General features: G+C 39.7%; 1 long non-coding RNA gene across 1 annotated transcript; it reads right to left on the bottom strand.

Annotated features, from left to right (window-relative positions):
• Nucleotides 1–6,868: 6,868 nt before the first annotated feature.
• LOC105853477 lies at nt 6,869–12,916 on the bottom strand. Its single transcript, XR_001145321.1, has 3 exons — nt 12,827–12,916; nt 8,714–8,885; nt 6,869–7,196 (listed from the first exon to the last, which is right to left on the bottom strand). It is a non-coding gene; the product is annotated as an uncharacterized LOC105853477 (long non-coding RNA).
• Nucleotides 12,917–27,517: the final 14,601 nt, after the last annotated feature.

Below are 27,517 nucleotides of genomic sequence, written 5' to 3'. Positions count from 1 at the left end.
GCCGGCGGCGAGGCGGCACTGAGTGTGCCGGGGCTCCAGGCTCAGGCGGGACCCCGAGCCTCGGTGGGTGATAACCCCGCTGTGCCCCGGCGCTCTGCGCGCGCCCGGGAGACCCCGGGAAAGGAAGGAGCGGGGGGCAAGGACAGGGAGATTCGAGGAGTGGGACCTGCTGGTTTTCGCCTAGGACGGAAGAGGGAGTAGCTTCGAATTATGCAAAGGAGAATTTTGGGTTCGGCCTGGGAAGAACTTGGGGGGAGGTAGGATTCCTGATTCCAAAGTCGACCTCTGAAAACCTTTGCGGGAAACGCAGCCGTTTCCTTCTCGAATCAGGTTTGTTTCCGTGCTTGAGAATCACCGAATATGCTTAACGCTTTGGATGGATCCTAGACAACCTCCATGGCTCTTACGAATAAATAGAAGACTATAAATCACTTCTCAAAGACCATCCAGCCCTACCTGAAATGCTCCGGGCTCCCCTAAACAGTGCTTAGAAGGTTTGAAAAGGGCCCCGAAGCCCCAGAATTTCTGCACCCTCTGGTTCAAATGGAAATGCAATAAACATTAGCATTTGAAAACGAAACAGTTGGCGCTGCAACGTTTGGTCCTTGCACTATTTGAGGGCTTTTCTTAAGGGTGGGGAGGTGTCATTTACAATTTACTACATTAAACGATCTTTGAAAAATTTATTTATTTATGCATACAGACCTGGGCACAAGCCAGAGGTGGAGAGGAGGTGAGAGTATTCACCAGAGTCAGAGTGGGCAGCAGAACAGGCAGATCGACGAAGTACACTGCTGAGGGGAGCAGCGGGTCAGACTGGAGAGGTCTGCTGCTCCTTGTGGGTCACCTCCCTGGCCGGGGATCGAATTCGTGAAGTGGCTGAGGCTAGCTTCCTAGTGCCACCAGGGAGGAGCCCTGAGGGATATTTTTTTATGCCAGTTATTTTTTAAACCGACTACCTAGTGAAGGAAAATCGTGCCAACAGCACCTTTTTTCACACCACGATCTTTTAAAATTATTCTATCAGATCTTTCTTCTCCTCTGGAAGAATCTAGGACAGATTTCATAGCTTTTCCTGTCACTTTCAGGTGTTAATAGAGACTGATTCTCCACAATTTAAAAGCCCAGTTCAACTTAACTCAAAACTTCAGCCTCATTCTATTTAAGCCTCTATACTCTGCTGCCAGCACTCACCAGCCTCCCATGACCTGAGCCCAGAAGCCTACATGGGGAAAGGAAAGGTCTTCTTTCCTTCTACATCCTCTGGGCTGGCTCTGTGAACACAGATTCCTTCCAGGTGACAAGGGCTCCCCCTGCACCAGGATCCAAGTCTGGTTTCTAGCTAGGTCTCTTCTGGTGGTTCCCTCCCACAGGTCCATCCCCTGAAGGGTCACATACCCTGGGAGGCAGACCCAGCTACCTTCCACCTTGTGTGCCCTGAACCACAGAAAACACGAGCTATTTTTTGCCCATCAGATTCTAGAAGTGCTGTCTGCTGCCACAGCAAATGGCCCTTCTCATTTTCTGATCACAAGCAACTCTGACCAGCCTCTCTCCTTGCAGTTGTAGGTCTCTGGCAACTGTCTCTGGGTTCATGCAAATCTCCAAACCCCAGAAGAGATACACCAGGTTCTCCGAGTGCTTCTCCAGAAGCATGCCTTTCTGTGCATAAAGGGACTAGGACCTCCCCCACCACAACCACCCCCATACTCTATAATTTTCATACCAACTTTCTCTCTTAATCACCTTCTCCTTAAGTGTGTACTGAAGGCATCAGATCCCTTATTCAGAAAATCCTATAAAGCTATTCTAATATCTCTACTTAAGATACTCCTTCTGGAGGTCATGGTACTTAAGATACTCCTTCTGGAGGTCATGGGGGTGTGCCTCTCAAATATAATAAGTACAACTGACAGCCTCCAGATGTCACACCTTTGGGTCCTCTATGTCTATGTTCACATGTCCCCCAGCTATCCCCAGCCCGAGGCTGAGTGGGTGGGTCATTTCTGCCTCTAGCAGGACTCCTCTAATGGGCAACCTTTGTTCCACAACTCCCTGTTACCCAGCCAAAGCTTCCTCAGAACTTCTCTGCAGCCTGAAATTCTTCCTACCTAGTCTTCTCCTCCCTCTCTCCTTTCACAGGTGTCAGCCCTGCAAGTCAGCCTGAAGGCCTCTCTCATCTGCACACCAACCTCCTTCCCCTGCACTAGCTCACAGGCAATTTCTCCCCTATATCCTCTGTACATTTCCTCTCGGCAGCTTCTTCTCAAGGTCCCAAACTCATACAGTCACCTACTATTATTTCAAGACAAGTCCCATTTTAACATTTGGTTATGATTTATTTAGAAATTATAGAAGAAAAGTAGAATGTTCTTTTGAGAGAAAAACATCATTGGTAGTAATCTTCGTGTAGTTTCCCTTCCAAAGCAGAACCAGATAGAAGGATTTGGATGCAGAGAGATTATTTTGGTAGGTGATACCAAGAAGTAGGAATGATGAGACTAAAATATTGACATGGGGAATAAGTCAATATAAAGATGTAGGGTCAAGGTCACTACCATAGCAACACTGAGCTTAATACAAAGCTTCTAAGAAGCTTACAGAAGTCCTCCCAGCACTGTCACGTCCAAAATATGAGACTACCTATTTACCTGCTAACACATAGTCTGTGGAAGGGGTTGCTTTGAACATCATAACTCCCGCACCTCCAAGAACCTAGAGCTTGGAAAGCCCCAGGGAGGGAAGCAGGGCGAGTCATGGCAGCATCTTTGAGCTGGGACACTGTCAACTTGAATCCCAATTTGCCATAAGAGCTAGCAGAGGTCACCAAGAGCTGTGGTGCAGCTACAATGTCTGCTCGAGCAGGTCTTCAGAATTGTATTACCAATCTGAGGAGCATTAGGTAGGCTAAAGGGATTCATCTCATAAAATTGCTGCACAAATTGCTTGTACAAATTGGTGAAATGCCAGTGAACAACGAAGGAGGAAGAAAAGTAAAGCAGTGTCTGCAAGTCATGAATGATGCTTTGGCAGGAGTCGGGTACCTTAGGCCATTCTGGCTGCCATGGCGGAAATAACATGCACTGAGGAGCTTCGGAACAGTAGACATTTCTTTCTCACTAACCTGGAGGTCAGGAAGTCCAACATCAAGGCACAGGCAAACTAGTTATCTAGTGATAGCCAGCTTCCCAGACAACTAATCTTCTGAGTCATCACATGAAGGTGGGCTAAATTTTGGCCGTTTCTTTGTTTTGTTTCTCTATATTCCACAAGTGAAAGAAATCATATGGTATTTATCTTTCTCCTTCTGACTTAGTTCCCTTAGTATAATCCCCTTCAGTTCTATCTATGTTGCTGCAAATAGCATGAGTTCACCTTTTTTCTATAGTTGAGTAGTATTTCATCATCTTTCATATTCTTATATGTGTTGCTTTCAATATCATTAAGTTATAATTTAATATAAATTAATATTAATAATATAATAGATTATGTATAATGGATATTATAATGCTATAATTATTATAGTTCTTGTAATTTATAAGTATATTTAATTTAAAGGATATATTATAATTGATAAGTATAAGTACATATTATATTATACATTATTAAATTATTGTTGATTTTATATTAAATTATAATTGTAAATACTTAATTTCCATTATGATTACTTTTTTGAACAATAAATTATTTAGAAGGATCTTTTTAAGTACTAAATGTATGGGACTTTTTTAAATGTCTTTTTGTTATTCATTTCTAAGTTCTTTGGGGCTCTTTGAAATTGATAGAGACTTGCCATATGGCGAGCTCATGAAGATGCCATGCTCTCAAGAACAGTGTACGTCTTCTAATTTTTAGATGCACAGATCTATGTGTGTTCATTAGATCAAGTTTTCTAATTTTGGGCCCAAATATAGATATATTATATGACCTTGCTAATTATTTGTCTGCATTTTTGAAAGGGGAACATTAAAATCCCTCTTTATGATGCTCAGTTAGTCCATTTCTCTTTGCAACCCTACTTTATATATATTAAATCTATATTAAAAGGGTTATTTTTTAAATGTTATTTATTTCTAATAAATAATATATTTTATCACATTATAATGACCTCTTTCTCCCTAATAATTTTTACCCTAAAATATATTTTACTTTGGGTGATTTGGTGATGGGGAACCCACGGGGATTAAAATATATATATATATATTTTTTTTATATACAAATATTGCAACAGCCAAAGGACTACATTGGTGGAGAAGGCCCCTATAGTGGTGATAGCTAAAGAAGAGAATCCTAATGCTACCACAATTAAAGGAATAAATTGTTTTTAAAAATGATTGCTACAGAAGTTTCCTTATGTTTAATAATTATAATCATATATCTTTTTCTATTTTAATCTTTCTGTGTCATCTCAGGTGTGTTCCATACAAATTTGTAATACCTGATTAATTTTCTTCAATCTGAAATCTTTTTTTCAATTGCACGTAGTTTTCATTTAATTACTTATATAATTAATATGTAATTATACCAAATATCAATTACTTACATAATGAAACTACTTCCAACCTATAATTGTGTGCTTTCTATTAATCCTGGGTTTTTTCTGTAAATATATATATATATATATATGCATTTTGTGCATTTTCCCATCTCAGTTGTAATCCCCATGGGCTTCCCATCACCAATTCACCCATGTGCCATCACCACTGTCCAGTGCAATCCTGTTTTTTTATATATCTTCTTTTCTTTTTTGACTTAATATTTTCTGTTAAACAAGAATTTTTCTTCCAGGAGTGATCCTAAAACTACTGACAAATATAGGTAACTGGAAATTCTAAATCTATATCTCTAATGCCTTTCCCAAACAATAAACTAGTTTTGAGCTCTTAAACTCTAATTATGCCCTACCATTTTATATATCATGCAATATTTCACTAGCTTTTTTTTTTTTTTACTTTGCAAATTAAATGGGATTATTACTTTTTAGTCAATGTTTGCTCATCATTCTTGTATCTCAGATCTTCCGGAATCAGTTTCCTTCTTTCTGGAGTACAGCATTCAACATTCTTTTGTGAATGCTTTCTGGTGATGAACTTTTTAATCTGGTTTCCTAAAAATGGTTTTATTTTGATTTTCACAATGATCATTCATGTTTACAATTCTACTTTCTCCTCAACCCTTTGAAAATGTACTTCCATTGTATTCCATGGCTGCTACTTAAGGGTCAAATCTAAACCAATTGCTTCTCCTTTGGAAGTGATCTATCTCCTTTCTGTGTGCTTTTAAGATCTTTCATTGTCTTGCAATTTGCTTCTTTATATCTAAGTGTGAATTTTATTCTATACCTGTCATTTGTAATTTATTGTACTTCCTGCATCTAAGAATTCTGCCTTTTACCAATTTTGGGAAATTCTCCAAGCTATCTTCTACTACTTGCCACATTCTAGCTTTCTGAAATTCCAATGAAATATGCCATACTTTGCTATTCTTTCCTGTGTGTGTCTTTGTTTTTCTTCCTTCCTGCTTTTTTTTTTTATTTCTCTCTCTTCCCACCCCAATGACCATCTTCTGTCCAGTGTTTTCTCATCTCTTTTCCTTTTCCCTACTTCCTCATCAGTAATGTTTTATCACTTTATCCCACTCATTAAATTTGACTTGACATTCTCTTCAGTTCTTTTTAACTTTTTAATGTTTCTTATTTGTTTCTTTGAATTTTAGTCTGTTTTTTTTCAACTTGCATGTTTTGTCATAGTCTCTTATTTTTATGTCATATTTTCAGTTATCTGTTCAATTTCAGTAAACCTGTTTTGAAATGTTTATATTTGATTAGTTCAGTACCTAAAGATCTCAAGGGTCTATTAATGTTATTTGTGTTTTCTGTTTACACTTGCTTATTGTGGGTTGTTTCCTCAAAATATGTGGTAATTTTTATTTCAATATCATACTTGGTTTCCTTCTGGCTCCTTTTACCAATGGATGGATCTTTTTACAGCCCCAACTTTTCAGTGATGATGCAGCCTTAAAGGTTTTATACAGAAGTCTTAGTTTTAGCATCTCCCCCTGTATAAACCAAGCCTCATCTCCCACCCCAAAGCAGTTAAAACTCTAATTTATATGCAAACTACTTGAGTACTCACTTTCCACTCTAGCTTTGGCTATCTTTTCCTTTTAGTTCCTGGTCAATTTCTCTTACTCTTTAATGAGTTTAGATATGCATTAAATTTATGTTACTATAGTATGGATCCTCTGAGCAGGACATGACACAGTTTTGTATACAGGTAGTTCATTTGAGAAGTGATCCCAGAGGACATCCATGAGAAAACCAAGACAAAAAGGGTAGCCAATATTAACAGTGATTATAGAATTAGCCACTGTTCTAAAAGGCCACAATTTTATAAAATGCATCACAGATTTATCTCCTTGCACTGTTATATTGTAGAAGGGACACCAAAGCTAATGAGAAGCAGGTTTGATTGCAAATTCATACCCAAAGGCTGAGCCCTGTGTGTAGGAAGTCAGGGCTTTCAGTTATACACATTCAGTTTCTACAAGGTTCCTGGTGGTTTTGCATTGGCAGCTACATACCAAGTGGTGAGTTGTGGCTCAGTACCAAGAGGTGAATTGCATAGCTGCATTCCAATAGTGAGTAATGGATCAGTAGTCATAGGGCCCCTGCCCAGGTCTATTCTGCCTCATGGCAATAACATGAAGCAAGATTCATGTCAGGGACTAAGTTGCACACCAGGAACTGCACAAAAGGTTGCTACTAAGATGTCCAGGCTGCTTATCTCAGGAAACCATGCTTCAGCACCACTCATACTTCTTATGCTTTCCATTAAGTACAATCCATGAGGTTCCCTTAATAGTGGTGGTTAGCCGCAACTTCTACAAAGACAAATGCATCTGGGTTGGTAAAACAGGTGACAGTCACATCTGTTGTTGTACCTCTTTCCTAGGTCACTGACAATCAATGTCTTCCTCTTCTACTTCCCATTCCAGAAGGGTCTGAATTCTTAGTTGCCTTGCCTTGCTTGAGCTATGATTGCTACAGCTGCTGATTCATTGCTTTTGCTGGGCATGAAAGCACAAAAAGATGCCCAGTGAATCCTCTGCATTCCAAGAAGACTCCTCTTTTATCCGATCATGCAGCAACCAATTCGGCTTTTCATGATAGCCAGTATGGAATGGGAAGTTGTTTCCTGGAAACAGAATTTTAGTTTTGCCAAAAGAACAGAATTCTGGAGACGAAAGTGACAGTTGCACAACAAAGTTAACATCCTAAGTCACAGAACTTACACTTTAAAATGGCTAAGGTGGTAAATTTTATATGTATATTTTATGACAACTTTTTAAAAATGTAACCAGTGATCAAAGTTAAATAAGAAGCAAGGAGATATTTAACAACAACAACACCCACTGCATCAACAGGCAGTGAGGTTCTCCCTGCCTCCTTCAGACTTGGTGACTTCTTACTTCCTAGGCTTTTGGTCTGAAAGGCTTGCATGGTGTGTAAACATCTCCCAACCCAGTGACTGAGCCCCAGAGCTCCCCAGACCTTCAAAGCACAGCCCAGCTCCTAGGCGAGTGGACCATACAAAGACTAAGCACATCGTTCCTCAAATTCCTGTCCACACATAAGAGGCCTGGAGCTCCCAGCTGTTCCTCACCCCTCTGCTGCCTCTGTGACCACCAAACTGGCTCCCCAGAGGAAAAAAAAACCTTTTATCCAGTGAAAAGGCAGAGTAAAGACTAGAGACGCAAAGCCAGCCTTCTCTGTCTCCTGACGGCAATCCTGGAGTTGGTCTTCCACATCAGTCTTTCCCTCTCTCTAGGTATGGCTTCTTGAGCATTGGCTACAATTATTAAAAGCTATCAATACAACCTCCCTTAAATGTATGTTACATAGTTGGTTGACAATCTTGAAACCTGCCTGGGGTTCACACTAGGCTCTAATGTCAGCTTAAAGACTTTTTTTCCCCTCTGAATGTGTTAACAGTCTTCAATGCTGTATTTAATGTGCTAAAGACCCTAGTACAGCTGAGCTGAGAGGGTTTCACCTCCACTGGGCACATCCTCTTTTTGTGTTTGTGTTTTGTTCAGTTTTTCTTTTAATTTGAGACAGCTCAATTGCTATAAAAGTTCTGCTTTCTTTCCAGACCTAAGGTAAATTCCCATAGGCAATTATATTTGACATGACTGAAACATCAGAATGAAAATGGCTGCAGCCCTCCTGAAGCTGCATTTGAATTTCTAAAGCATGATGAGTCTGTTGAGAAGATATTCTCACTGTAACATTAATTTATGACTGACTAAAATACTTTATATTAAAAGACAAAGAAAGCTTTCCTGGGCTTGTTTCACATAGTTATGGTGGAATAAATTTCAGTTATTATTAGCAAAGCCTATTGAACAATATGGGTGTAGATTTTAACACCATTTATCTACAACATATAAAGAACCCTTCCCAGAAAATCTGACATGTTCAAACCAGTTTTTCTAACATCCCAGATTCCTTAATTGTTATGTAATGCTATATAGGCTAAAAACCTAACCTCAAAAGACTTAACAAGAGGCTCTCTTCGGAGAATGAGAATCCCCTAGCAATCTGCCTTGGATCTCAGAAAGGCATTTCTCTGGGGAGGAGTAAAGAGTGACCAAAAATTCAAACATGATTATAAAATGTTCATAATTATAAAAAAAATCATATATTACTTACATTCTTTCTTTTCAAAGGGTCCAAAAAGGTCTTTCCTCTTTGAGTGGGCTTTCCCTTCTCCACAGGTATTCATAGGCACCCACTTTTGTTTTACCACAGTGGGAAGACCGTGCTGGCATGGTTCCTGCTCATAGGGAATCTGGATTCCTGATAATTATGCCTTGTGAAGGGACTGTGAAAGAAATAAAAGGGACAACAAGACAGGACCTCAGGTTGCAGGTCTCAGGGGAAAAGCCTCGAGGCAGAAGGAGAAAGGTGACAAGTTCCAAAGTCAAAAAATGCTTGCTAAATGTATCTTTGTGTTCTTTTTCAATTTTTTTTTTAAATTTTAGAGATTTTTATACCCTTGACTCCTCAAAACTAAATGGCTAGTTTAGAGAATATTAATATGTTTGTGACTATATAGAGAGATGGTAAATTATACCTGTGTCTGTTATAAGTATGTTTGCATATACCTATATGTTATAGCATAGATACAGTATGTGTGTGTGTGATCTATATAGAGAGGGAGATAGAGACCCCATCAAAAGGCTCTGCAGATTGATAACAGCTATCATCAAGTACAAAAAAAGCAATTTCACCTTTCATTTAATATTCTTTTAAAATGTTTGCAAATTTAAACTGGTCCAGCCTCTATGGAAAGAAGTACAGCGGTGTCTCAATACACTGCACATGAATCTACCTTTTGACCTGGTATCTCCATTCGTAGGCATCTATCCAAAAATTTCAAAACACTAATTCGAAAGGAAACCTGCACATCCATGTTTATTGTAGCACTATATACAATGACCAAATTATGGAAACAACCTAAGTGCCCCAGAACAGATGAGTGGATTAAGAAGATGTGTGTGTGTGTGTGTGTGTGTGTGTTCATACACTGGAATAACACTCAGCAATCAGAAAAGATTAACTAATGCCATTGCAGCAACAGATTTTCTTTCCTCTTCCAGGATTTCCCCCAAGCTAGGTTGCTTTTATTTATTATCTTTTCAATTTAGATAGTCTCGATAGTATTTCTTGCAATGCCAAATTAGTGGTAATAAATTCCTCCAGCCTTTGCTTGTCTAGCAAGCTCTTAATCTCTCTTGAAAAAGTCTTAAAGTAATCAAATTTATTGAGTTTTCCTTTCATGAGTCTCAGTGTCTTGCTTAAGAAATTCTGAGAAGATATTCTCCATTATTTCATTCTTTACATACTAAAGTTTTTGCCTTTTTCATTTTAAGTACTTAGTCAACTGGAATTGAGTTTTGTGTTTTATGTCAAGTGGGAATCCAATTTCAATCTTATCTATATGGATACTCATATATTCTAGAACAATCTTTAAATAGTCCCTTCTTCCCCAGTTATCTTTGATATTATTTCTGTTACTTATCAAAAGCCTCTTTCTAAACTTCTTATTTTGTTCTACTGAGCTTTTTTGTCTCTACACCAAATTCCATGCATAAATGCTACATCTTTATAGTAAGTTTTTGTATGCACTAAAACAAGTCTATCTACGTTATACTGCTAGATTGTTTTTGACCCTTTTCTCATCCATGAAGAATTTAGAACCAACCTGTCAATATGTATGAAAATTTTACTCAGTTTTTATTTCAATTTTGGAGAAAATAAACAACTTCATGATTCTGAGTATTCCTTTCCAAAAATATAAAAATCATTCTATTTACTTGGATATTCTTAAATGTTTGTCAATATGGTTCTTACACATCTGGTATGGCAGGTTGTTGCAGGATGGGTGAAAACCCATCTCTTTGTCCTGGATACAAAGTCACTCAAAGAAAGATTCTGTTGCTCTCAGGAATAATGGAGCAGTGTCTGGATAGCTTGTTAGAAGGCCTAAGGGGGTTTCTTAATGCAACATTGCTTTCTTTGAAGGTTTTCCTCACATTAGGTGAGCAGATTTGGGAATGGTCCAATGTCCATAGATTGCTCTCATCAATGACCTAGCAAAACTGAAGGACCCTGTGTCACTAGATGATCTATTGATTCAAGTTAGACCAATCTAGCTAAAAATATCTCTCTTAAAAATTCATGCCAGTGGGGTACATTTGTTGTGGTTTGCTATCTTTTCTATGCACTGTTAGATTCTACTTAATAAAATGTTATTTAGGATAACATTTATTGTTGTTTCAAATGTGCTTCTGGGTGAGATTGGACTGTAATTTTCTCTTATTCTATTGTCTTACCTTGTTTTGATGTCATAAAATGCATTAAGAATATTTTCATTCTTTCACTTCTCTGGAAGGATTTATATTAGATGGAATGATCTGGTTCTAGAAAATTTAGTTAAAATAACTTACAAAACCATCTGGATCACATATTATTCTTGCTGTGTAGAATCTTTACTACCAAGTGACTTAATTTCTTTAACACATTTTTTGAATAAGTAATGAGTGATATCACAACATAATTTCTAGTTTTTACATTCCTAAAGGGATTAATCAACTTTCCATATGCCTGCTAATTGGGGGAGGGAGGAATTACTTTGTTGGTTACTAGTTTATTTCTTTTTCCCATTTTGATCTGTTGGACTGATTCCTGTACCCCTCACATTGTGGATAGAATACCATTTACTGCTCCTGTGATGTGGGTCTTAGGCATATGACATATTTCAACCAATACAGAATGTTAGCAGACATGCTATAAACAAAAGTCCTAACTGTGCTTTCTCAGATGGCCTGTTAGCCATCCCCATAAGAACCAGCCCTGAGTAATCATTGATCTCAGAACGATAAGAGACACTTGGAGTAGAACTGTCACCAAACTGCATCCCTGGCAAGCCCAGCAAATTTGCAGTTTAAAACAGTCACTAAGCCCTGCCCGACCTAAGTCAATCAAATCAGAGTTCACCTCATGCTGTAAGAGTAAGTGCTATTGCTATAAGCCACTGAGTTGTAAGGGACTTTGTTATAAAATTTTTGTAAGAGTTGACTAGTATATATCTATTACTGTTAGAGAATTTCTTGTCAGTTTTTATAATTATTAAATTATATAATATACATAATTACAGCTAATATTTTTGATATATTTGTACATATGTTCATTTTGAAATGATGTTTGCTCTTTTTTTCCCCCTCAGGTGAAGCCCCCACAGAATTTCCTCCCCCAATTCACTCAGGCACCATCACCACAGTCCCTTGTGCACCTCCCTTCCTCCTCCCGATCTTTCTCCCTCCTCCTCCTCTGCAGGATGTCTCTGGTTTATAATTGTCTGGTTGTTTTTGTTGTGATTTGCATTGTTATTATTTTCCCCCCTGATGTCTTATTTGGTTCCCCTACATGCCTCCTATAAGTAAAACCACCCAATATTTTCCTTACTATTTCCACATATGCTGGCATTCTTGCATATTTATTTAATTACAAAATTAATGCTCTTAAATTTGTATAGTTTTCCTCTGTACTTCGACTGCTTTAGAAACTAAAAGTGTTTTCCAGTTCTGAAATTTAATAAAGAATCAACTCCATTATCTGTTTTTCTAAAGTGTTAGAAAAATTCTATAGTCTATCTGGAATAAGAGAGGTATATTAATCATTTCTAGGTCCTCATTATTTTTCCTAAGCTCAATGCAATATGTGTAGGAGCCCTAAAATTAATCCTATTTTTAATTGGGGAAATGTTTAAATTGAAAGCTCATTAAGATTACGTAATAGCCACTCTTTTACCTAACAATTTGTTTTGCTTTAAAACTTTAATTAGATTAGCATACCAATTCAATTATTGCAATTACTTTGTCTTTAACCAAGCTGAAATTAAGCTTTCATTTGCTGCCCAATTCCTCTAGAGAAATTCACCACTCTAGTAATCCACGTCTCTGCTCCTGATTAACCAAAATAATTCAATTGCTTACAAAAAAAAACTCACTATTTCCAGTTCCTGGATTATTTCATGATCCCTTTGTCTATACAAGTTGGAATTGAAGGATACATGTTTCACTATCACAAGGACTAGAACACTGTTGTGTGAATAGCATTTCACATTGAAGGTGTCCTGCTGTGAATATCTGCCCCTGTATGGAACCTTCCTTAATTCTCCCTGAGGAATATGTTACTCTTCTTTCTGTGTCCCACAGCAGTGTCTGCAGGCCTCGCTTGGCAGTGTGCGTTCATATTTACCTTCTCACTTGACTGCGAGTCCCCCGTTTGCAGTTATTTGGGTAGTCTAGTCCCCATCTCGGTGCTGGCTCATGGAAGCTTCTCAATAAGTGTTGGCTACTCACATTGAAGGTTGCACTGAGTGATGTTAAAGTGACAAGACAGTGGACAGTCCATCTGATGAACTTTCTCTTTCCTGGGCAGAGAGACCATGGTCAAAGAACAACCATTTCAACACTTGTACCATGTAATTTTAAAATATCTCTCACGCAAGATAGTTACTGTGAGCCCCAAAGACAACACAAGAGATAAGTCGACAGTGGGAATAGAATCATTTGTCCTCAGTTTTCAAAATGAAGTGTTTCTAGCAACATGGCATATCAGGAAAAGCGAGACTAGAGGTTGGGTCTAAGTCTAGCTCCTCCCCTAAACACCTAGCTTAAGGCAAACCACTTCACTCCTTGGGTCTGCAGCTTTGCCATCTGTAAACTGTAAGGTGCCACAGCATTACACAATCTGTGAAGTCACCATAACTTCGCTTTCTACAAAACTAATCAGGGTGAGAGTCCTTCATTACACAACTACCTTGCATAGAAGGACATGGAACCTCAGTGTCAGGTGGCTCTGGCGCTGAGTCCAAACCTTCCGTTACTAGATTAACAACCACAGCCAAATTATTTAACTTCATGGGCACTCCGCTTTCTGTGGGAAATGTAATACTTCTTCTTGCAAGTTGTCATGAGCACGAGCCTGGTGCACAGCGTGAGACATGCGCTTCTGCTTGCTCATCACGTTCCTCTCCTCACAGTCTTCACCTTTCCCCTACGCTCCACAGGCAGCCCACAATGCACACACACACGTGCACACACGAAATACTAAGGGTTTCTGATCACTGTATTGAAACAAACAAAAAAAACCCACCTACCCTATTCATGTTGGAATTGGCTACTCAAACCTGCACCAGACTTCAAAAGCCCAGAGGAAGTACACAGATGATTGAACTATTGCCTCAAGTTGGTTTTGAAATTCTTGATGTGGAAGCATTTTCTTCAGATTTGGAGGTAGAGCTAATGCCTAGTCTGCCCAGCAGAGGGCAATAGGACCCATGAGAAAGCGCCCAGAGTAGCCTGGGTTTTAAGCAAGGCGCTGCAGGGTCTCCAGCAGAAAGCACTGCCCTACAGGGTGTAACACTATTTTTAGCCAAAAAAGGTAGGAAGGGGGTGCTGAGGGGAGGGAGGAGAGGAGCAGTGGTCCCTTTTTCCAAAAGCTTGAAAAAAAAAAAACCTTTCCTGTGTGGTGCAGAGTGTATCTCTACCTGTCATGGTTTTACTGTCAGTTCCCTAAAGCACTAGGATGCAGCAAAGTGGTTGCAGAATCTCAGGGTGGGGTCTAGGGGTGGGACAGCCAGTGACTGGGTGCACAGAGGGCAGGGCCTGTCCCGGAGGGAAATCCTACCACTGCTCCCAGGACCCAGTCAGGTGTGGGTAGTGGCAGCACAATGCCAGTCCTGGCTGGAGTGAGGGAGGCAGCAGTCCTGGCCAGGGCAGAAGGCGGTGACCCAGGGCCCAGCACAGGGGAATGAGGGTGGCAGGAAGCAGGACTAGGCTGGAATCAAGGTTCCAGTTCCTCAGCACAGCATCCACTGGCCCAGCAGATTTCATTTAGAGACCACAAATAAAGCTTAAAATTTTCCTACCTGTCCAACAAGTATGTGGTCATAGTTCAACATTAGCCACTGAGGTCTCCTTAATTCCAGCCAGCCACCCACATGCTTTCCAGCCTGGGAAACATGAAGCATAATAATTCCCATGATTCTTCTAGCACCAGAATAGGCCTCACCACATACCCATCTTCTCCCACTCCTCACTGCAGTCTCACAGATCTCCTTGGTGTTTCTTGAACACCCCAAGTTTTCTTTTCCTGCTGGACCTTTTCCTTAACTGTTCATTCCCCTGAACAGATCTTACCCAAAGATTGTGGGGACCCCCTCTCTCCCTTCATTTAGAAAGCTCCTCAGATGTTACCTTATCAGAGAGAGGTCTTCCCCAGTGAAAACAGCACTCCCCTGTTGAACCTTTAACTAGCTTCATTTTTCCTCATCACACTTATCCCCAGCGCCTGATGTACTATGTATTGATTTATCTGCTTTTGTGTGAGCCTGCACTAACTAGAATGTCCATGGGAGCAGGAATTTTGTAGATTTTTTGGTCAGTGATTATATCTCAAACTTAGACTAGTGCTTAATGTAAAAACACCAGCATGTTGAGACAACAATAAAACCATCACCTGAATCTGTGATGCTTTTAAAACACCTTTGGAGAGTGACTACTTCATTCCTCATATAGGTAAAATAAATAGAGTCCAGACAGGTAAAGAACCTTACTTAAAGTTATACAACTCACAGAGGCAAATCCAAATGTAGAACACAAGAACCTAAGATTCTTGAGGTTTATCTTCATGTGCTTTTCCTCACCCATTCTGACTGTGTGGGCTGCAACCTGAGCTTTTCATTTTATTCCAGGGTCAGGAGGTTACACCTCCTTTTTCCAACAACTCTACTTCATGGTCCAGCATCTTGAAAATTTACTAAGCTTGTTTGCAGATGTCAGACAACTTAGCCTTGTATTCACTTCAAGTTAACATATCAGCAGTTCCTTATTAATAAGGCCACATGTAGGATGTTTCTAGATAATTGAATATCAAATACAGGGGCGTTCGCTGTGTGTTGTGAAATACTGCAATAAGCAGGCATATTCCAAGTTATGTAACTCTAAGCATCTGCCTCCTAAATGATCATTGATGTCCAGCCCCTGAGGACTTCACTGTCTGGCCCTGAGCAAGACCCTCGTTCCAACCCATATACTGTAGCTAATTAGCCACAACTACATTTCACATGAGGCTTTCCTTTGTGGTGAATGTTAATATTCAGCAGGAGGATAGACACTCTTTATTCCTTTAATTGTGTTTTCCTAATTAAATTGCAAATCGTAATTGCTTCTTACTCTTGAAATGAAGATCTTAGATTTCATCATGGCATTTCTATGCTCACATTATCTAAACTATTTTTAAGACACCAGCTCAGCTAAGTACCAAATAGGCCTTACACCACAGATAACATTCAGATAAATATAAAATTTCCTATTTGCTGTGATGCTCACAACATAGTTATTTAATAGAGTCTGATATCTGATGCATAATTATTACAAAAGAGGCAATAAACATACTTCAGTATGACTAGACACAATGAAATGTGTCCTAACCTTATCTATAAATCACTGTGCTTCTCATTACTTAATCTCTGAAGCAGGAGTTCTATAGGACTCTAATCTGCTAATTTAATTTAGCACTCTGAGGGAAAAAAAATACATCAAAAGACACATTTCGGCAAGTGAAGGTACCATGTTAGTAATATTATTATTTACAATGTAGCTATTTAATAAGAGAGTGATAAATATAGCGGAATACGTAGAACATAAAATTTTAAAACTAGAGGAGAGTCCCAATTGTGCTCTCGTTAAGTCAATTTGCAGAGGAATAAGCAAAAGTTCAGAAATAGCAAATTATCAGGATTTGAGATAACTGTTCTAGCATCTTCCCTTGATGAATTAAAATCACATAATAAAATATATTTAAAGAGAGAATTAAACTTGCTATTTAACTCATTTAGAATACATCAAATAATGAAGCAATATCCCTTGTAAGTACTGCAGACTGTGACGGAGCCACTATTTACAGTGGCGATTTTACTGTTCTTCATTGATCTGGTTTTCTAGCTCCTTCACCATCTTGGATACCCTCAATAAATTTTAAGTGTTCAGTGTCCTTCTAAAAATGACTAAGCTTAGCTCTTCGATCCTATTCTCACCACTATCAGGAGCTGTGAGGTTGGCACAGCCTTGAGATTCAAGTGAATATAATTCCTGAAAGCCAAAATCACATTCATTTTTAGAATATCTGCATAGGCTAAAAGCCCTGGGCTGCTCGTGTATAAAATGCTTTAAAACCAGGAAACATCTGTTCTTTTTTCCTGTTCAGTAGCCATTTCTTCCACTTGTGCAACAATTTTGCTTTGGGGAGTTACCACTCTATCCAGTGAAAGAACCGTCAATCCAGATGGCCTGCCCTGCCTTAGCCAAGAGGTGGGCATGAGACTAAAGTTTGACACCCGGCTGCCTTTGATTTTGGCATCTTGCCCCAGGAGAGAAGTGGAAGCTGAATAATTTAGGTGGGGGTGCTGAAAAACCACTGTTCCTCTGTCACTTCTAATTTTCTAAACCATCAAAGTTATTATGGTTCTGGAGCTTCTAAACAGTAGTTCTTCAGCCTTTCCTCCCATTCTGCATACCTCTCTGTGTTCCCAGTCAAGTGCTTCTTTTGCCTTTTGTGAAAGCAAAGTCTGTTTCTATTACAATTTACCAAAATCTTTAGCTGGTACACGGGACCTCTGGGTAATTTTCTGACTGTCCTTATGCATCTTCTGCACCCTATTTCTACCATTCTCTTCTATCAGACAAGGGGCTTTTCTGCCTTGTTCCTTGCTGGGACTCCAGAACCAAGAACTGACTATAGCATGAGAAATATATTAGATGAACAGTTGATACACAATTCCCTAAATAACCCCGTGCTTAGATCCAAGTACCTTGGGATGGTAAACTGAAAAAAAAAAAAATGGATTTTTTTAAATCCTCTTATCTCTTAAAAAAACAGGAACTCATAAAAGAAAGGGGAAGTCTGGTATAGTATCCAATGCCTGATTCTCACTAAGTTGAAGTCCTGTTTTCTGCCAAATTAGTCTCAGGATTGAGCAGCTGGGCACAGTGGAGAGGACCTTGTGACAGAATGGATGGGTCAACTCCTTGTGCTGGAGGAAATGAGCCCCCCAGAGGGACGGCAGCTGCTGTGACTGCAGTGACTCAAGCCAGGGAGGGAAGCGCTGAGTGGGAATGATCCGTAGAAATGGCTTTGCTTTTCTGTTCCTTCTGTGTAATCCCTGATGGATGGAATGTCTTGGTTTAAAAAGAATGAGGAGAGTCAATGAGAGAGGAGAGAGTTGTCGGATGGGATTGTTGTGTCTAGTACTTGCTGGCAAAGATGTGACGTTGGAGACTCAGACAAAATAAGAGGACACGCACGATCTCCCATCCAGATATGGTAGAAACAAAATTGGAATTGTTACTCCTTTGGCAGGCTTTAAAAAAAAAAAAATCTTAGAGAGGCTAAAGAGTAAATGGCCTCTATTCAGGAGCGTCACTTGACTTAAACCTCCGGGGTTCTTGGCAGGGATGCTCTTGAACAATGGCTAATGTGAAGTGACTGTGTAGCTTACCAGATGCTACTCCTGCTGAGTGGTTTGCTTTCATTTCTTCATGTGATCACACAATCTTCTGGGGTAGAGACTACTATAATCTCCCACTTCACATATTAGAAAATGAGGCTTAGGTTCAGTGAGCCATTCAAGCCTATTCAATTAGCATGATTTCTACTAGATAGCAAGAGATGCTAGTCTGGATAGAAGGAAATGAGGAGAAGGACTAGATCTATGTACCAGCTCCAATAATATGTGTGAAGGAGAAATTTCAGGGAGAGTTTGGGAGAAAACCAGAGTGGATTCTAACAGCATTTAAACTGCTCAGCTTCAAGGGTCACTTGGATGTGTCTTGACCCCACTGCTCACACCCCACCCTCCTCCCTCTCTGCACTTCAAACCATTCTCCATCCACTTTTACCAAGCAACACCTGCCATCCCCTTGCAGCAGTAATCTGACTGAGAAATATGCTGTCATGATTTTTGCTGGTATTACACTGAAAAATAATGAGACATGCTTTTCTCACCCAACTCCCAGAATACAATCCTGTCTGTGAAACTTGGAAACATATTTATTCCTCAACACAAGATGAGAAAACAGGCCTTCAGAGTTGCCCTAAATCTTCGGGAAAACAGGATATGACCCCTTCGTCCCCAGAAAGAATTGGAGCCTCTAAAAAGAGGTTCTCAACATGCTATGCTGTTGAATTGGGGCAAACCCTGAAACCGGTCATTGAGTTTTCACCTGCATACTTTAGAATGCAGGACATGATCTAAAAGCAGAAAGGAAAGCAGTGTTTATTTACACAAGGAGTGAGGAAAAGGAAGAATGGGAGAACAAGTAGGTAAAGACGGTGACTTGGCCCCCATGTGGCCAGATGCCTCTTGTCCTAATATGAGTGATACCCACTCAGCTAAGGCTGGGATCCAAGCAGGTGTCATAAGCCACAAGAAGGATACAGCTGAAAGAACCCCAACCCTGAACTGCAAGCAGGAGCTAGCCAGAAAGTTCCCACCTGCAAGATAGCCTGCCTGTCCCCCACCCCTTTTTTTGAAAGATTTATTTATTTATGCATACAGAACTGGGGTACAGGCCAGAGGTGCAGGGGTGATGAGAGGATTCACCAGAGACAGAGTTGGGGTGCAGAACAGGCTAACTGATGAAGTACACTGCTGAGGGGAGCAGTGGGCGGATCAGGAGAGGTCTGTCGTGCCATGTGGATCACCTCTAGGGCCAGGGATAGAGCTCATGCTGAAGTGGCTTTAGTTTCTTAGTACTGTGCTTTAACCTGCTGCGCCACCAGCGAGAGCCCTGCCTGTTCTCTTTTACAATTTACTGGGTAGCCCTACACCGATCCTTGGATGTCCCCCCATTTCTATGGTGATGAAGGTCAAATCTGTGTGTGCTGGGATATGGCCTCAGAAGACGTTACAGTGTATTCAAAGCAAACAGCAGCCAGTTACATGGAATGGTCGCCAAACAGCAGTTCTTCATTCCAAAAAAAACAGTAAATCAGTCCAAGCCAAAAGATGTTCTAAAATGGTTAAGGGAGGAAATCATTTCTTCTCCACTTTCATCCCACTTTTATAAAGCATTTAAATTGAACTCCTATTAAATTGGCCTATTGTTGCATAATCCATAGGGTGGAACAAATAACCATAATTCTGTTGACTTGGTTGGAACTCTCCATTAGTAATCTTAGATTGTGCTCTCAATATTTGACCTGTCCAGACTTCTAAAGCCACATCATTATATGGCCGCATCAGACTCCACCTGAGATTTTCTTTTCTCTAAGTTCCAGAGGTATTTCTCTCTGTGCCTTAACACCTCTAACAGAGTTAAACTCCCCTACCTTCTTGGGTCTCTAGAACCCTTCAGGCAAAGTGGTAGTAGTCCTATTCTTCTTTGCTCTACTAAATTTCAACTTCCAGCCACAATCTGGTCTCAACTGTAATATTCTAAGCAAAGTCTTGGTGACACCCAATACTCTACTTAAGGACAAACAAATAAAATCTTCTATTGAAATGGTGCAAAGACAGACATATTGCCTTAAGTAATAAGGATATTTATTACCATCTTCCATATCATGATAGTATCAAAGAGAGAAAAAAATGCAAACACAATTTAATTCTGTTCATAAACCAATTGTAATTTCACATTGCTGCAGATCCTGGCTGGGTCGAAAGAAAATTTTCCTTGAACCAAAAAGATTCTTAATCTTGAGTTCCATCAACTAGCATGTGTCTTAAAATATTGTCAAAGTTGAAAACGGGGGGGAGGGAGGGAAATGCATGGGATTATGGTGATGGCACACGAGTAACTTGGTAATGGGAAATCCGCGGGGATTACAATTGAGATGGAAAAAAAAAATGTACAAAATGATGTAAAAAAAAAGTATCAAAATAAGCAGTAAATATAATTTGTGAAATGACAGCACATTATAAGAATTTAACAAATAATTTTTAAATTAAAAATAATATTGAAAATTTTAAAAAAATTGTCAAAGTTGTCCTCACAATTTTACCAGAAACAATTTCTGCAAATATCTAAACTCTGAAATAACTAAAGTTAAAATCTGATTATATCATTGAAAAAGAAATGTGTTCAACATTATAACTTACAACATTTCAGGACAACAAAAATTAAAATTGATAAGCAGTATTATAGCAGACACTTAAGTTTCAGATAATTTTAGAATATCAATAATGTTATTCATATGTATGCTAAGGTTAAACATTTCTCTCAAGATAAAATGCTTTCCATTTCACTCCAGTTTACCAAATAATTGCCAAATAAGTCAAATTCATCTGTCTTTCCCCTAAGGAAGGAGAAATTTTATGGAATGTCTCAGGAGCTCTAAATGTTTCCATAAAACTTTCTCTGATTAATCAAAAAAGACTACCAATTGTTTTTAAATTTAGATTTCAGGGTAGTTTTGTCATATAAAGTAGACAATTTAATTATTCAAGAGTGACAATTTAAGATATCAAAGTTCCAATGAGCTGCAGCCAGCACAATCAAACTTTAATTATTTGATTCCATAATTGTAATTGTTACCTTATCCTTCAAAAAACCTTAGTTTTCCAATGTGTGTTTTCCCTGTTGAATGACTCAAGCAGTTCACCTCTAGTTTTCCAATTTGTGTTTTCCCTGGTGTTGGATGGCTCAAGCAGTTCACCTCAGTCTGTCTTTTGTATGGCATGTACCTAATACAAATGGCAGAAGTAAGAGAAAAACCCACCAAACTCAATACCACAACTTTACAAACATACATGTAGGTTTCAAACTCCTACTTTATTCCATGTTAGCTCTCATCCATCAAAGATTATCACAGACCATTCCCTACTTTTTCTCGGTGGACCGTCTCACCCCCCACACCTCTGACCTATACCTCAGTTCTTGTATAAGTAAATCTTTAAAAAAAAAAAATTACCCCAGACCATTCTTTTGGAAGCACTTACTCCAGTTGCCATTATATTTCTGAGTTCAAAATTCCCATAGGTGCCATTATATCATCTTTTTTTATCCTCTGGAAGTCAAAACAGCAAGACACAAAAGGGAACACAAACAGACATATTGCACATATACATAGACAACTCCCTGAGTTTTCATTTAACTCACATGGTATATCTTAAGCAACGGCAGTTTTACCCATATCCACATATACACAGAATTTTTTCACTTCCTTTACAAAGACAAGCTTGTCTAGCTTCAGTTACCTGAAGTTAGATAATTTTCATTGCTGCTGATGGAAAGATATTTCCACTCACATTAAAGTAGCCAGGTTGTTCATTCACTTGAACCATGCGTGTGCCTGCAAAAAAAAAAAAAAAAAAAAAAAATGTGCAGAGAGTGAAAAGGGAAAATCAATTGTAAGCCTATATACAAAAAGGGGGAAATTTCACAAAAATCAAAACTGCAAAAATCAAAAGTAAAAGCTCAAATCAAAATCAATTTCTTTCCATGAAATCAAAATCATGTTGCCAACATTGGCGAGTGATCACAGCAAAGGGCATAGGGTTTCAAATGCCATCCTGTGTAGCTTAGACTTGAGAGGAAAAAAAAGAACTTCATTCCAGTAATTACTAAGGAAGACTCACGGCATTAGTCATCATCTCAGACTCACTGCTGCCTTTCACTGGGACTCTTGGGTGGTTCCCCAAGACCCTTTCAGTGCATCTAGAAGGTCAAGACTATTTTTATAATAATGCAATGTTATTTGTCTTTTTCATTTTCTCAAGATAGAAGTGTCCTAAGTCTGAGCATGTTATGTTACTAGAGTACAGAAGCATAGGAATATGCAGTAGATTTCTTGATATCTTTAAATGAATTAATGAAAAGTTTAAATATTTTTGTTTTTAACTTCTAATGCAGTAAATATTGAGATACATGTATATATAATTTATATACACACAAATGCTCTTTATAATTGCTCACTTACTTGTAAACAAAGCATGATGAACTCCAACAGTGTGGGAAACCCCAGCCACTCATTCCCGTGTCCTGAAGATGGCTAGACCTGCATCAGGGTCCTGGATGTCTGTGGAAGCTGTTGTCTAAATCCACCAGCCTCAGGGATATTCAGTGAGCATTAATTATAGTTAAATCATCATCCATGGCTGGGACCACCCCGGTCAGCTTCACTCCAGCCCACCCACAAGGGAAGCAGGAAGAATGATGCAGCCACCATAATATTGGTATTTCCAGAGATTACATAAATCATGCAATTCTGTTACTGAGTTCAACAAAAGTGGGTAATAAAAAGCCCCAATAAGGAACAACACTGACTACCAGCCAGGATAATAGGGATGTGGAAGCAGATTTGATTTGTTAAATGACAAAGTCATGTCTTGTATACCTGAACATAATGAACAAATTCACATCTACTGCATATATGTCTCTTCACATAATGGTTATCTTCCAAGCATCTCAGTTTGTCCAACATTTTGTGAAGATTTCAGTATCTGGCTCAGTCTTCCTTCCACTTCTAGACTGAAGGAACTGAACATCTTTGAGAAAGACCTAAAAAATCTAGTCTTCTATTTCCTTCACCTCCTGATTGGCAGCGACCTTCATGGTCCTCGATATCATGCTTCCGCTCCCTCCCACGACCTGGTTCTACCTGGTTCTCTCATCACCTGATTCCACTGCTCCCCTGGAATCCTGGCTGCAACACCCCTGCTATGGCCACACACTCAGCCTTCCAGATAGAGTATAGCCCTTCCCATTGTATAGGTTCTTCCCTTTGTTCAGATTCCCACTCCTTTGAGCCTTCTCCCTTACCTATCTGTATCATCAACTCAAAATCTTTCAGAGATCCCAGATGGTATTTTCCACAGATGGCTCAATCTCCCACCCATCTCTCTCATCAAGATGTAGAAGCTAATTACCCTCTACCTGGATATGGGCTATTCTCAAGGACTTTTTTATAATCAGTAGAAGCAGCATAAGTGATACTGTGTGACTTCTGAGCTTAAGAAGGAAATAGCAGCTCCTACCTGGGTCTCTTAATGTTCTCATCACCCCTCCACTCCCTCTGAGAACTAGTTACCACTTTATAAGAAGTCCAAACCAGATTCATGGAGAGGCCACTTGGAGGTCTCCAGTCTACAGCCTCTCTAAGACCAAACTTCAAGCCATCCAAGCACAAGCATCAGACATGAAAGTAGAGAAAACTGTTACTCCTAATCCCAGTCACCCTGAGCTATTCACACTTCCCAGCAAAACAAAGGTCCTAGAGCAGAGACAGACATCCTCTATGTGTCAGAATCCCCCATTCACAGACTCTGTTCTGCCTAATAAAATAGTCACTGTTTTGTGCCTCTTATTTTGGGGTGGCTTGTTACACAAGATTGTATAAGTGGGACATCTTCCAGTGTCTGCAAGGTCAAATCTAAGCTCATTAATCTGCCTGTCATAACTCCACCCCTGCTCCAACTTCAACTCTTGCTACTTCTCCACACCAGTGCATCCATCTTTACTAACCATTGCCAATTCTCCTCACACGTCTTATTCCTCGATGCCCAGCCCTTGTAAACTTATGGCCATACCGACTGACTAGCACATCCACTCTCAGCTTCCGTCTGCCTCCCACTGCCAGCTCAGCAAAACATTCCCTTACTGAGAAGGCCATTTGTGAGCTAGTCTGACCCATGGAAATCAAGCAATAGCATGCCGGGAGTTGCAAGAAAGACTTTTGTTTTCCTGATTGAAAGGACAGACATTAGCAACAGCATTTCCTCATTTGTTGTGCCTTAAACACAAATGCTACTAAGGTGAATTATAGCTGTCTTGTGACTGCAAGGGAAATGGCCAAGTGTTTCTAACTCATGCAGCTACTAAATCAAGGAGTAGGCCAGGTGCCTATTCCAGTTCCTTGCAATACGATCAAAATAAAATCCCTCTGTTCCAAGATACCCTTAATCAGCATTCTCTTCCTTGAAACCAAAATCATTCCCAAGTGACACTCACTGCCCATCCCATTTTGTCTGCTAACTCCTTTAAATGCTTCCTTCCCAGGACCTCCCTGATGGTTTAGGGGTTAAGCCTCAGCTCTATCGCCATGTCCAGAGTTGGATCCCCAGCCAAGGAGTTAATCCACACATGGAGCTGCAGACCACTCCTGTCTGGCCCGCTGCTCCCCTCAGCAGTGAATTTCAGTAGATCTGCCTGTTCTGCACCCCACTCTGTCTGTGGTGAATCCTCTTACCACCCACCCAGCACCTCTAGCCTACACCCTAGTTCTTATTAAAAAAAGTTTCCTTCCCAAGCCTAGGTTTCAGCTGCTCCAGGAAGTGTTGCCTAGCTGGTCATAGTCCCCAAACTTCCCCACAACATTTGTATTTCCCTTGGTCTAGCAATTACTGCTTATTTTGGGGGGGGGTTTGGATGGGGGGATAACCCACATCATACTACATCATGAGTCAAACTGCACATACATTCATATGTTGAAGGCTTAACCATAGAATATTAGAATGTGACTGTGTTTGTATATCAGGCCTTTGTTGAGGCGATTAAGAACAGATGATGACATAAGGGTGCTTCCTAATCCATGCAACTAGATGCCTTTGCAAGAGGGAAAGTTTAAACACAAACACACAATGATGGGACATCACTTAAAAAGACTGGAAGAAAATGACCATCTATAAGACAGATGGCAGAGGCCTCAAAAGGAATCAATTCTGCTGACAACTTCAGCCTGGATGTCCTGTTTCCAAAAGTGAAAAAATAAATACATGTTGTTTAAAGTCCCTGGTCTATGGTGACTTTGTTGTATGGCCCCAGTAAATTCATATAATAATCAATATGGTCAAAGCAAAGGGACATTTTCCCCTGGATTAGGCCATGTTATATAAGCCTCTGTTTGCTGACTGGAGAGATTCTCTTGACTTCAATGAAGCAAACAGCCATGCTGGGAACTGCCTACAGAAAAGGCCGTGTGATGGGGACTTCAGGTACTTCTAGCACCTGAGCATGGCCTCCAGCTTACAGCAAATGAGTAGCCAGGACTCCCATTCTACCACCACAAGGAAGTGATTTCTGCAATCATGAAAACTTGGAAGAGAACTTTGTGTTACAGATGAGAATACAGCCTGGATAATTCCTGATTACAACCGTGAGAAACAAAAGACCTAGCTAAGCCACCCTGGACTCCTGACCCATGGAAATGCTGAAATAGAAAATGGGTGTCATTTCAAGCTGCCAAGTTTGTGTTAATTTGTTACACAGCATAGAAAATGAATACATGCCTGATAATGGGATTCCATCTTCCTGAAGGGGAACAGTTGGCATCCATAAAACTCAAAGAAGGATTATTCACTGGAAATTCAAGAATTATATTCAGCCTGAGAAGGAAGAGGAAAAGAAAAATATACAATCTTTGCCATCACTAAACATGTTTTTTCCTAAGGTTTGGTGGAATAAGCAAAACTAATGTATCACTTTTTAGTACACTAAAAAGCTTTTGATTAAAAACTATTTGTCCCACATACCTGCCTTGACTTATAAGATCCCTCTGCAGGGAAATGGAATCTTTATCCTTTATACAATAAGATGCATTTGGAGTTCTTATTTAAAATGCATGTGCCTGCACCCCACCCCACCCCCCAAGGATCTCCAAGACTCTGGCCTACCCTTTGAGGAACATTGCCTCATGCACCTTCAAGGACTGACACAAAATCAATTACATAGAAGCTTAATTTAGTGGAATGACCTCTTGTGGCAAACTGCCCTCTTCCTTCTCAGCCTGGCCCTTCTCAGGAAGGGTCTGGGAGCTACCTATCGTTCTAGATTCCATATCAGGGCTGCTACCTGGCAAGCCTGATCATTCTAGTTGGACCAACTTGCAAACTTTAGACTCTGCCAATCCAGAAATAACCGAAGAGACCAGATGAGGTGTGGCATGCTGCAAAGTCCACCAGGGGTCCCCAGAAGGTGCAGCAAACCCATTGGGTCCTCATGAACTTCCAGGGGATCTCTTTTCCTGTAGTACCCCCATAACTGTTCTGCCTTACTTATATGCCTTTTCCCCTGGTCAGACTGAGGATATAAGAGACCAGAGAGAAGGGAGCAGGAGAACCCAAAGAGCACGCCATCATAAATCATAACTAAAATGGCTCATTCTGGCTCTCTGGTAAAAAACAGAAAGCTTTCTCTCAAAGTTAAAGAATAAGGCAAGGATGACTACTTTTACCTTTTTTATTTAACATGGTCCTAGAGGTCCTAGCCAGAGCCAATAAGCAAGAAAAAGAAGTTTAAAAGGCATCCAAGTTGAAAGGAAAGGAAAATTATCTCAATTTGCAGATGACATTATCTACTTGTAGAAAACCCTAAAGATCACACATACACACACACACACACACACACACACACTACACAGAGACTTAGTCAATTCAGCAAAGTAGCAGGATACGCAATGAGCTCTAGAAAGTCAATTGCATTCATATGTGGTAACATTTCAATACATTTGGATATACTAATAACTCAAAAAAGAAATTTAGAAAAAATCCTTTTAAATAACATCAAAAAGATTAAAATACTTAGGAATAAACTTAGAGGAAAAAAGACACGTACTCTGAAAACAAAATCTGGGAAGAAACTTAAGTTCTCTTTGGGAACTCCTACTCCCTTCTTTCTGGTCTCTTATATCCCCAGTCTGACCAGAGAAAGAAGTACATAAGACACAAAGAAATGGAAAGACATCCCACATTTATGGTTGGGATGACTTCATATTGTAAAATGTCTGTACTATCCAGAGCTATCTGCAAATTCAATCCAATCCTCATGCACTGGGAAATCAAAATCTAAACATTACTTTTTTTTGCAGAAATAGGGGGAAAAAATCCTAAAATTAACATGGGATCTCAAGGGTCACTGTAGGGTTTTCTACAAGTAGATAATGTCATCT

Source organism: Condylura cristata, unplaced genomic scaffold (genome assembly GCF_000260355.1).
Source record: "Condylura cristata isolate star-nosed mole 26May11 unplaced genomic scaffold, ConCri1.0 scaffold00010, whole genome shotgun sequence".
NCBI classification, from domain to species: domain Eukaryota; kingdom Metazoa; phylum Chordata; class Mammalia; order Eulipotyphla; family Talpidae; genus Condylura; species Condylura cristata.
Note: the sequence above shows the minus strand (reverse complement) of the source record. Positions and strands in the feature narration are given on the sequence as shown.